The sequence below is a fragment of the Monodelphis domestica genome, chromosome 2 (assembly GCF_027887165.1).
Source record: "Monodelphis domestica isolate mMonDom1 chromosome 2, mMonDom1.pri, whole genome shotgun sequence".
NCBI classification, from domain to species: Eukaryota; Metazoa; Chordata; class Mammalia; order Didelphimorphia; family Didelphidae; genus Monodelphis; species Monodelphis domestica.
In genome coordinates this window covers 19,450,699-19,460,497 of record NC_077228.1, presented here as the reverse complement: position 1 = coordinate 19,460,497, position 9,799 = coordinate 19,450,699, and positions in this window count along the sequence as shown.

Below are 9,799 nucleotides of genomic sequence, written 5' to 3'. Positions count from 1 at the left end.
TCAAATTGTCATCCATTCTTGAGCCTCCATCAGGGACTTCCCCGGGGGCTTTTGTGCAAGTCTTTCTTGAATCAAAGGAAGAAATGTGAGAAATTATTTGACTCTTCCCTTATTTGAGCAGTCCCCTGCCCATCTCTAAATCAATGATTTTATCCCTATGCTAATATTCAATCAGTATGATCCACTTTAATGTGATTCCATAGGAGAGTACATTATTTTCTCTTCTGTTGAATTTAACTTGTCAGTTTGACTTGCTAGATTAGAGGAAGAAGCTTGAACATTTAAGTACTGCATGATAGTGATGCTGAAAAGTCCCTGAGCTAGATCGTGGCCCTCCACCCTCAGCTGCTTCCTAGAACCCTCCTAGACAGACCTGGACAAGGGGCTGGATCCAAGACCTAGGAACATGACTCGGCCAGGTCAAGCCAGGGCCCTTTGCAAGTGTTGGCATGAAGGGACAGTTGCCATATGCCCACCCTGCTTTATGACAATGAGACATAGGAGCATTCTAAGAGTTTAGAATTCACTAGTGAAAATACCCACTTTGTACTAACTGCCTGAACTGTCCAAGTACTGAAAAGACTGGATGGGACCCTAAAGAGTATAAAAACTAAACTATGGAGATAGAGTCCCAAACTATGAGGAAGGTCTGGAGGGCTCTTTGTTAAAGGGAGCCAGGTCCCTTAAATAATTATTGGCTCTGCTTCAGTTGTTTACTGCATATTGGACAAATTTTTTGCATTATGAGACACAAACTGTAGATAATGAGACCTGAGAGGTCAACCAGTCTAGTTCCCTGATTTGACAAGTAAGGAAACTAAGGTCCTAAAAAGTTGGGTGGGTTGGCACAAGTTGTATGTGCCTGTGGGGTGATTTGACCAGGTCCAGCATCAGCATGTTTTCAACTGTGCTCTGCTATCCTATGTCATATTGCATAATAAGTACTTCACAGAGCCAAGAACAGAACCCAGTATCTTCTTGGATCTATATCTCCCAGAAGGATGACCTTGAACATAACTCCTCTTGAATAAGAGGAGTCCTTGAGCAGTTGAGATTCTGAAAATTGATGGGAGAAGTCTTTGATTTGGAGCCAGACTGAGTTATCCAGGAAGAGAAGGAAACAAAATGGCAGCTGAATCCAAAATGGTACCTGCCTCCCTTTTATGGTCCCCAAGATCTGTGCAAAGGTCTCAGTGATGATCTGGTGCTAGGACCAAGAAGCCCAATGCTCCCCAAAGATGGGAATTGCATCTCCCCCTCCCACTATATTGGGTATACAGAGTAATGAACAAAGAGCTTGGACAAGTACCACATGGGCCACAGGTGAAAGCAGTAGTCACTTGAAACTAGATGCCCAAGGGGCCAAAATAACTGATCAAGGCCCTGTTTTCTCCTAATTGTTGCTTGTTGATTGACTGACATCTCATCTAAGGCTCTCAACAACCTGGGGGCTAAGGACTACAGTCATCTTCCCTCCCCTTCTGTTGGGCTCTTAGTAAATGCCAATTGACCGACTTTCATGGTTCATCTTTCCATTAAGGCAGACTACACTTCCTCTACCATTTAATAGATGGTCTTTGAGTAGAGTCTAAGAAATTAATCCTCAGAAGACCAGACCAACTCTGCTCTTCTCTTAGTTCTCACAAATGGGTCTATGGATGGCAGACCTATAGGCTATCATCAGGCCAATTGCCAAAACATTCAAAATATTTGCATTTCCAGGAAGCAGATCTAAAAAGTGGCCAGTGAAAAGCAGTCTAATCAGAGATTAAGGCCTGGTTTACTATTAATAGACAAATTTGGCGATTATTTCTGAGGACACAGAAAGCATTTATTCCCGACAACAGAAGTGCTTGAATGTTGATGATTGGAGCTGGTATTTATTGGATAAAATTAGACAAGATGCCAAAGATCTTCTCACAGATCCAGTTTCTTGCTGATAGGCTCTAATGTTCTATCAAATAAGGAATTTTTTTTTTAACTGCAGAGCTGAACTATTCTACAAGATATGAGATGGCCACACACACATCACACACTCACACCCAAAAGTGTTTTTCTAAAAATAATAATAGCTAACATGTATATAGCATTTATAGGTGGCACAGTGGATATATGGAACTCAGGGTCTGGAGTCAAGAAGACCAGCGTTCCTATTTGTCTTTATATACTTATCTGAGTGACCCTGTGCAAGTCACTTATCTCTGTTTGCCTTGGTTTCCTCATCCATAAAATGAGATGGAAAAGGAAATGGCCAACCACTCCAGAATCTTCACCAAGAAATCCCCAAATAGGGTCACAAAGAATTGGACTGAAATGACTGAACAACAGCAAATATAATGCTTACTACATGCCTGGAACTGTGCAAAGCACTTTACAAATATTCTCTTCTTGGACCTTCACAACCCCAGGAGGCTGGTGCTGATATTATATCCATTTTACAGATGAGAAAACTGAGACAAACAAAAGGTAAGTGATTTGCCCAGGATCATACAACTAAGAAGTATCTGAAGTTGGATTTTATTCTGAACTTAACAAGCACCACATGAAATGGGCATTTCCATATACAGAGTAGAACACAGAGGATTGTACATGAAATTATGAGTCTCTATTATGTACAGCTTTTCTTTTAAAATACATAATTAATAATTCAACAAATAGTTTTCAAAGCTGTCCTGCTTATTTGTGCTTCTTTCTGGCCTTCCTAAAGGAAGAATTAGTAAGAATAACTGACATCATTTATGCAGTAAAGTTTTCAGTGAAATCAGAGCCCCCTCATAGGTCCTTTCCAGGGAACTGCTTTTAGGGGTCATCAATGTTCTTCACCAAAGGACTTTGCATCATCCCTAGTCACCCATTCTGCATCCCAGCCCAACTACCCTGCTTATTCTCCACAACAGATTGCAACCATCCACCCTGTTGTGGTGAAAATTTCATCTTCTAAGATTGTTATAATATTGAACAATGGCCGCCAAGGAATTTACTTATAAAATTCCTAAAATGAAACACTCAAGTCAGAATGGAGTTTATGGAGGTTTAATCACAATGGGAGTAGGGAAAAGGAGAGGGAGAGAAGGAGAGAGGAGAAAAGGGAAAGGGGTTACTCAACCTCTGACCAAGGCAGAGGGAGATTAGGCCCAAAGGGCCAAGGTGGAAAGGAATCAGTCCTTGACTCACGTGACGATCTGAAGGGAAGCTGTCTGCAGGCCTCCTCCCTGTTCAAGCTCCTAACATGAACTCCCATCTCACTCTGTCCACAGGAAGTGAGCGAATTCCAGAGGCTGCTTTCTCCGTCACTTCCTGTGCCTCACAAGTGCCAGTGGTGGCTCAAGCTTGGCTTAGGACAGCCTAGGTGGGCAGTTAGTTATTTCTGATTTGTCATTGACTAGCACATGCCTGTGTAGTGTGGGTGTGCACAATTTTTGGGTGCTAGACCAAGATGGAGATTTTTAAAATTCACAACCCACCCCCCATGCCTGAATTGTATTCCTTCCTCCTTTTTTACCTTTAAGAATTCTTACCTGGAATAACAAAGGATCAAGGATATCCAGGGAAATAATGAAAAAAATACAAAGGAAGGGAGCCTTGCAGTCCCAGATCTCAAATTATATTGCAAAGCAGTGGTCACCAAAACAATTTGGTACTGACTAAGAGACAGAAAGGAGGATCAGTGGAATAGACTTGGGGCAAGTGACCTCAGCAAGACAATATATGATAAATCCAAAGATCCCAGCTTTTGGGACAAAAATCCACTATTCGATAAAAACTGCTGGGAAAATTGGAGGACAGTGTGGGAGAGATTAGGTTTAGATCAACACCTCACACGCTACACCAAGATAAATTCAAAATGGGTGACTGACATGAACATAAAGAAGGAAACTATAAGTAAATTATGTAAACACAGAATAGTATACATGTCAGACCTTTGGGAAGGGAAAGACTTTAAAACCAAGCAAGACATAGAAAGAGTCACAAAATGTAAAATAAATAACTTTGACTACATCAAATTAAAAAGCTTTTGTACAAATAAAACCAATGTAACTAAAATCAGAAGGAAAACAACAAATTGGGAAAAAATCTTCATAAAAACCTCTGACAAAGGTTTAATTACTCAAATTTACAAAGCGCTAAATCAATTGTACAAAAAATCAAGCCATTCTCCAAATGATAAATGGGCAAGGGACATGAACAGGCAGTTCTCAGCCAAAGAAATCAAAACTATTAATAAGCACATGAAAAAGTGCTCTACATCTCTTATAATCAGAGAGATGCAAATCAAAACAACTCTGAGGTATCACCTCACACCTAGCAGATTGGCTAACATGATAGCAAAGGAAAGTAATGAATGCTGGAGGGGATGCCGCAAAATAGGGACACTAATTCATTGCTGGTGGAGTTGTGAATTGATCCAACCATTCTGGAGGGCAATTTGGAACTATGCCCAAAGGACACTAAAAGACTGTCTTCCCTTTGATCCAGCCATAGCACTGCTGGGCTTGTACCCCAAAGAGATAATAAGGAAAAAGACTTGTACAAGAATATTCATAGCTGCGCTCTTTGTAGTGGCCAAAAATTGGAAAATGAGGGGATGCCCTTCAATTGGGGAATGGCTGAACAAATTGTGGTATGTGTTGGTGATGGAATACTATTGTGCTAAAAGGAATAATAAAGTGGAGGAATTCCATGGAGACTGGAACAACCTCCAGGAAGTGATGCAGAGCGAAAGGAGCAGAACCAGGAAAACATTGTACACAGAGACTAATACACTGTGGTACAATGGAAGGTAATGGACTCCTCCACTAGGGACAATGCAATGCAATGTCTCTGAACAATCTGCAGGGATCTAAAAAACACTATCCACAAGCAGAGGATAAACTGTGGGAGTAAAAACACCGCTGAAAAGCAACTGCTTGACTACAGGGGTTGAGAGGAAATGACTGAGGAGAGACTCTAAATGAACACTCTAGTGCAAATACCAACAACATGGAAATGGGTTCGAACCAAGAACACAAATGATACCCAGTGGAATCATGCGCCGGCTATGGGAGAAGTGGTGGGAGGGGGGCGGGGGGAGGAAAAGATAATGAATGTTTGTAAATAACCAAATAAAATAATGTTTAAAAAGTAAAAAAAAAAGAATTCTTACCTTACTTTGGAGCTCAGCTCAGCCTCCACCTTTGACATTAGACCTTTCCTGATGGCCTCTCCCAGTTACTACTGCCCTCACCCCAGAAATCCCTCCCTTTAAATTTTGTATTTAATTTTCCAGCTCCATGTTGTTTCTCCCAACATTGTGTGGGCTCCTTCAGGGTAAACACTGTTGGTGGTTGTTCTTCCTTTTTCAACCCACAGTGCCCAACAGAGAGCAAATCCTAAATGGATCATTTTTACTGGAGAGAGATGTATTGAGCCCTCCATGCCATTTCATTCCAGCAATCATTTTCAATATCCAGAATTCCAATACAGAGACATAAGCAGGCAATTAGACCACATAAGTAGGGGGGGAGGAAGGGACCACCCAAATGTGGATTCCTTAATTTCTTCTCTTCACAGTATTAGCAGCAATCTCTTTATATGTTAGAGATGATGATAATGATGATGATGATGATGACCATGTGTCTTTGCCTCATTCCTCCTCCTACAGGGTCCATTCTTGAACACACACACACACACACACACACACACACAAGTGCCTCACACCACAGTCTGGACATTTTAATAAATATTGAGTGAATGGATACAAAAGGGAAAGCTCCTGCCTAGTCTTGGATATCCCCAGAAGGCCTTCTGCTTTCTGTCAGGGATCTACCCTTAAATACAGTTCAGGTATGTAAGAGTGGGGATAGGGGTGGGAGATGGAGCTGGGAAAACTACCCCAATCAATCATTGAACGTTGGGGAGAGAAGGCAGTGGCAAAGACCATCTCTTTGAAATCTGGAAGCCCTTGAGGCTCATGGACAGCCAAGAAAATGTTTTCCCTCCTAAGATCACTAGGTGGCATGATGGCCCATTACAAAGATGGGGCCACCAGCTTCATTCTTTCCTCAGTGCCCTCAGCCAGTGCCCTGCAAATCCAGGCTTTTTGTTTCTAGGATATCTTAAGTGATCTTAGAATCTCAGTGTCAGACGAGCCATCTCGACCAGTCCTGCTCTAAGAATCCCATCCACAGCATCCCAACCAGCGGCCATCCAAGTTCTGGTTCGATGGGATGGGCGATGGGCTCCAGTATGGATGAGCTCTAAAATGTTAGGAAGTTTTCCTTTATTTAAAGCTTATGATTGACTTTTTGGAGATTCGTCCCCACAGCTCATGCTTCTACCATCTGGGGCAAAGCAGAACAAGCTACCCTCTGAGGCTGACCTTCTAGTCTCTATGCCAAAATACGTTACTATTGTTGTTGTGTGTTATCTCAATCATCTATGCCTGGTACTAATGAGACTACTAATTGTTATTATTATTATTTCTATTCACTCTGCCATAATCTCTCTCTCTCTCTCTCTCTCTCTCTCTCTCTCTCTCTCTCTCTCTCTCTCAAGCCCTTACCTTATGTCTTTGAATAGATACTAAGTATTGGTTCCAAGGCAGAAGAGCAGTAAGGGCTAGGCAACTGGAGTTAAGTGACTTGCCCAGGGTCACCCAGCTAGGAAGTGTCTGAGGCCAGATTTGAACCTGTTATTATTGTTTACTATTACTAGAGTATGAGCTCCTTGAGAACAGAGGTTGTTTTGGTCTTTTTTGTCCCCAGTGCCTAGCAGATGCCTTTTCTAATCAATAGCCCTTCAAGTAACTGAACAAATCATCATGCCCTTCCCCTCTCCATCCCCCAGTCTTCTCTTCTCCAATCCAACCCCAAGAGGCCATGGGTCTCTCCTCTAAGATGGCAATAGGGAACTGGTGGGACTCCAGTGTATTCTCTCCCACTTTCCACCTTCCTGGAATTGGCTTTCTGACACCCAAAGCTCTTACACTATTATGGGAGCTGATGTGTCGTAGCAGAAAGATGGCCACCTTATCTCACTGCTGACTCTCAGATGTTTTCACTTGGTCATTTGGAAACGGGCATTATATGCCAAATCAAGGTTCATAAGGCCATAGAATGGAATGGGAAGGGACACTTGATCCTTTGATCATAAGAGTTCAAGGCCTTTGAATGTCATCAAGGTGAGTTCCAGGTAGGATGTAGCCACTCCCCTCATTTTATAGATGGGGAAGCTGGAGTTAAGGAAGTTTCCCAAGGTCACACAAATGTGAACATCCAAAGTGAGATGTGAATCCAGGTCCTCTGACTCTTAGCTCAGTGTTCAGTACTGCTTTTAAACAGTGAAATCAATAGTCTCTGTGGTAATGGCTTTAGAATTGGATTAGACCTCCCAGAACTCATTTGGTCCTTACTCCTTTAGTTAACTGATGAGGAAAACTAAGGTTGAAGGAAGAAAAGTAACTTGTCCAAGATTAAATGGGTAACAAGGGCTTAGGACAAGGATGAGAATCCAAATTTCCCAGATCCCTTGCCTGTGCTCTTTCCACTAGCTCTCTTACCACCAAGGTAGAGAGAAGCACCAAGCTTAGCAGTGGGCAAAGAATTTCCCTGCCAGAGTTTGGGAAGAATGAGAAGCTCGTTGAAAGACTCAGAGATGTGAGTTTTCTAGCTTTGGTTGGAGGTCACATCTTCATCTGTGGTCTGATGAATTGCAAAGAAAGCAAGTCCCTTTGTGGAGACAGAAAATTGTAATATTCCAGATTAATTTTTTTAGTGGAGGGGAAAAAAAAGCAGTAATTGCTTGTACTCAGGGATTTCAAAAAAGCCCCTTTGGGCTGATCAATGGGAATACTTTGAAGAGAATAATTATGCGTGTGGGGGACAAGGATTATTGCTTTAATGGTATTAAAGAGCCTGATTAAGGCTAAAGGGATTTGGAATCTGTTTGCTAGTTTCTTAACCAGTCCCAGAAGAAATGGCTTAAAATGTAAGTGATCAGCTGAATGAAACCGGACAGAGGCAGGAGAGGGAATTGGCTGGACTCCAGTGTATTCTCTCCCACCTTCTGCCTTCCTAGAATTGGCTTTCTGACATCCAAAGCTCTTAAGCTATTATCAGAGTCAATGTAATGTAGCAGAAAGAGTTTTAGATTTGGAGGCAGAAAGAAGACCAGATCTGGCTTCCTCCAGTTATTGTCTCTGTGACCTGGACATTACTTACCTTCTTTGGCTTCAGTTTCTTCATCTGTAAAATGGAGCACTTCTAGATTTGTGACCTCTGCAGTCCCTTCCAGCCCTAAATCCATCATTCTAAGATCCTAAAGTCTGTTTCAATTATAAAATTCTATGGTCTTCTTATGGATTCCCTCGACTAGCCTGGCTGAACTGCCCCTTCAACTCAATAGGAAGCAAAAGCTAGGTTTTGTTTCTAAAGACTGTAACAGCAGTTTAAAAAATGGAGAATGAAACTGACTCTTATGGAGAACAAAATTGTTATAAAAAACAGAAGAGGTATATGAAGGCAGCTCCTGATCCAGCCCAAGCTTCCTGAGGCTGCTGACCTACTCCCATCTACCTAAGAGTGGCCTGAGCATCACATGGCCTGGCCTGACATGCCCTGGCACGCCTTTGCCCTGGATTTGTCATCACCAGCCACTTAGGTTTTAAATCTTTTTTCTGTTCCAGGTGGAGGCTCCTCCCTCCCCTTCCCACTCATTTCTGAGCAGCCCTTGATTTGTCACCTTAAAAAGACTTTTCCCAGAGGAGTCATCCACCTCTCCGAGACAAGGAGTGGTTTACAGATTGACTTGACCACACATAGTGACAAAATCATCCTCATACAATTTCTTCTCACTCCCTATTCTCCAAGTGTCTTCACAGCCTCACTAGCTGTCTTGCTGCTCACATGAACACCATTTCTGACTCTGGATTTCACCCCCATTCCTCAGATGACTTCCTCACTCTGGAAGATGCCAAATATCCCTTCAACACCTCCTCTCCTCCTACTGGGGAGTTCTTCCTCCAAACTCTCTTTCAAAATCATTTACTTGTCTCCCCCTTCTGCTTCTGGCCCTCCAGTCGTGGCCTCTGTACCCGTGCCCCAGCCACCTTCTCAATCCTCTCCTTTTTAATTCTCTTTTTGGTATTATCTTCCCCAATTTAGATATAATCTCTTTGAGAGCAGAGGCTGTTTTATTTTCTTTTTTCCCTAGTCTCAGTACTTCCCATAATGCCTGGCACCTGGTAAGGCCATGTTTGTTGACCCAATGACACCAAAGGCCATGACCTAGAAGTTTCAACCCTTTCATCTTATTGGAACTTCTGCCCTGGACCCCTGACGATCTGATAAGTAAGTGTCTCCCTTGGTCCACTAGTTCAGGAAGCACCCAAGTATGCTCCCTTCCCTCCCTATTCCCTGGCCATCTTTTGGAAATCTTCAGCCAATCACCTAATCATGCCTTTTTTACCCTTTCCATGCCCAGCTTCACTCTACTTCCAGGACTCTGATCGGATCAGTCTGCCAGATTGTATGTCAGTCCACTCAATATCCTATAGTTATAGGAGCAAAGCATCCCTCCTTGGCCCCCTGTCCTCTGCCTTGCCCTTAGAATGGAAACTCCTTGAGGACAGTAGCTGTTATTGCTTTGATGTTTGTATCCCTAGTGCTTAACCCAGTGCATGGCTCACAGTGCTTAATAAATAGTTTTCCATTTCCTTCCTTCCTCCCTTCCTTTCTTTCTATTCCTTCTCTCCTTCCCTTCCTTCCTTCATTTCCTCCATGGTACTGCTTTCAGTCACTAAATGGACCTTGAGCCCAGTGCT